Genomic DNA, 3,221 nt, shown 5'->3' with positions numbered 1-3,221 from the left:
GAAATCCGCCTGCCTCTGCCTCCCAAGTGCTGGGATTAAAGGCGTGTGTCACCACCGCCTGGCAATCTTCTCTTTTCTATTAGAATCTGAAAGTGGCTGTTAATTTTCCACATTGCGACTTTTTATGAAAATTGTAAGGAAAGCACTGAGAACTCCGGCCTACACAGGATATAGAGAGAAACTAGAGACATTTTGGTCGAGAGATTCTACTTCAAAAAGGGACTTCATATATTTGTTTCACAGACTTTATATAATTTCCTCAGAAGAAATTCAGCTAAATCTATGTCATCCCAAGTGACATATCTAAGACTAAATGGAAAGCCCATCATTGGTTCAAGAGAACCCTGTCTTTTTGTGTCACAAACAGGGAAGGGAATTGTTCCTCACACCGTGCAAATTGCTTGGGCATTTCTGTTAGTCTTGCTTCATGAATGTATTGCTTTACTCTTTTCCCTGCTCCTCACCGTTCAGGTGTGGGGCCAGATGAGCCCAGCTGCAGGAGCTGTCCTGTACAATGCAGGATGCTTAGCCCTTGCCTCTGCCCACTACATACAGTAGCCATATTGCCCTGACCCTACTTTCAAACAATCCAAATTACATGTAGTCATTGTCAGATATCTCTAGGGGAAGATTGTCTTTGGGTGAGTATTAAATGTACACATATTTAACACACACACACACACACACACCTATTTGAAGTTAAGCTAAGATTTTGAATTAAAATCCATGAATTTTTTTTAGCACACTAGGTATTAGAGAGGCTTCTGAGCACTGCAGTCCCTGTCTAAAGTGGACATGAAATTGCCAGGTGTCATGGAAGGGAGTGGGACCTGGTGATCCATAAGGAACCCACTTCTAAGTAACAGACTTGGTAATTCCACAGACCAAGTTTAGGTTAATGAAATTGGTGTCAGTTTCTGAGATAAGGTAGCAAACTGTAGTTATGACAAGGTCCCCCGAGTGCCCTCTGGGATATGAGGTAAAGTTATGAGGTGGAAGAGTGCAGGGGGTGGAGCCTGTTGGAGTTTAATTGGCAATCAAAACAGCGCTTCTTCAATGTAGGCATGTCAGCCTAAAGCACACCCAGGGCCTTCCTTTCTCTGACTGAAGTTATTAATATATGTTGATTGATGTCAAAATGGGAATTAAATCATAAATGTGCAATGGGCGCTTTGGGCCGGAGGCTTGGCAGATTCCTTAGCTCTGTCATGTTGGAGAGACAACTCGCATCGCTCTGCCTCATTTTTTTGATGATTACCTAAAGATTGCACTTTATCATCATTTGTCTGAAAGCTGGCTTTGTATCTCTTCCTATTAGTAGCCCCCCTCTGCCATGGCACCTTAAGAGGGAAGTTGGTACCCACGATGGAAACAAATGGGTTTCGTTCTGGGGTGGAACAATGGGCTTGCATACTCAATAAACAAAACAAAGCAAGCCAAAGTGTTCCCAATTAGTGCTATTTACAGACATGTAACACCATGGCTGCTGATGGGGGGAAGTGGTACTCTCCCATGGGAGCCCCAAAATTCCCAACATCTGCTCCCAGACATTAAAAAAAAAAGCATGGTCTTTCTCCTTTCCAAGTTAATCCAATCTGAGAGGGAGCAGAGCTTTCCAAATGGCCTGGCAAAGCCGGCAGCTCACGCCATTACAGACCACACACGGTAGATTTAATAGCCAGGCACCATGCCGCGGTCCAGAGAGGAGACAGACCTGTGCAGTCAGATTGCTCAGCAACGGGCAGCCCCTTTCTCTGCACACGGAGGCCTCTGACTCAAGTAACCTCTCTCGCCTGGTAGGAGCACTTAAATGGTGACAATGACTCTGGAGCCCTGGCTTATTCCAATACAACTTCTACACTTTGGTGAAATGAATTCATTAGCTTTACTCTGACCACAGTATGCCCTCATGTCAAAACAGCATCAATTCTCCTGTATTGAAAAGATAAGTGGAAATATGTTTTGGAACGAGTGATTCTTAAATAGCAAGGTGTCCCTCCCCTACCCAGCCTCTGCCCTCTGAACCATCTGGTTAGATCCTACCATGAGCTGCACTTTTCTTCTTGTTTTTAATGTAGCCCAGGCTAGCCTTGAACTCACCAACCTCCTGCCTCTACCTCCAGAACATTAGAATTATAGAATTATTAGAATTATTATTAGAATTAACACCCTGCCCAATATATGCCATACTTTCTGATGATAAGATTCCATTCTTTTTTGAAACATCTCCATTTGATGGAGAAGCTCCATCTATTGTGGAAGCTTAGCGATGCTCCTCTTAGGAAGGATTTGTACTTTCCAATGCGTTCCTCAATGCAATACACCTGACTCATAAGACAGTCCCATTTTAGCTGTTTATTTTGTACTTCTCCACTTCCTTTTTAAAACGCCATGTTAATTCATGTTTCCCCTTGTGTCTATGTGACTGTACATCCCAGGTATAGTGGTGCCCAAGGAGGCGAGAAGAGGGTTTCAGAGACACTGGATCTGGAGTCACAGGAAGCTAACTGTGAGGATTCTGAGCTGGGGTGCTGAGGACCAAACTCAAGGTCTCTGGGAAAGCAGCAAGCTTCCCAGAGATTTTCCTCTCAGTTCCAGTTTTCTTCTCTGTTTCTAAAGAAAGGGTCTGATATCAAGGCCTACTTAAGCACTTTTCCTCGCAGTGTTTTGGAATAAATAAACAGACAACTGAATATAAGAGTAGTTAAAGAAATAACTCAGGCTCAGGCTTCAGTTTCTTCTAATGAATGGCTTGGGGGGAAAATATCATACCTTAGAGCAATTTGCTCAGACTCTTTTATTTACAGCCTAGAATAGTAGTTGAAAGTCTAGATTCTTAGATTTGTTCCTTGCTGTGTGACCTTGGCAAGTTGTTTACCCTTTCTCTGTCTCAGCTACTTTGTCTATACTAGGGAAAGGTGACGCCACTGTTTAGAATAGTCAGTTGTTACAAGGATGCAAGGAATCCGTAGAGCTGAAAGAACTCTGAAGCTGGGGTGTGCTGACTATGTCAGCATCTCTCAGGCTTCTTAGGCTCCCAGTGAAGCTCTCTGCCATCTACAGGTGAATCTCCTTGAGTAATAGGAGGAAAAGAAAAAAAAAGAAAAAGAAAAAGAAAAAGGAAAAGAAATGAAATGAAAATAGAGAGAGAAGAAAGAAGGGAGGGAGGAAGGAAGGAAGGAGAGAGAGAGAGAGAGAGAGAGAGAGAGAGAGAGAGAGAG

This window comes from Mastomys coucha, unplaced genomic scaffold, assembly GCF_008632895.1.
Source record: "Mastomys coucha isolate ucsf_1 unplaced genomic scaffold, UCSF_Mcou_1 pScaffold22, whole genome shotgun sequence".
NCBI lineage: Eukaryota > Metazoa > Chordata > Mammalia > Rodentia > Muridae > Mastomys > Mastomys coucha.
The sequence above is the reverse complement of the archived record's forward strand: the minus strand, read 5'-3'. Positions refer to the sequence as shown.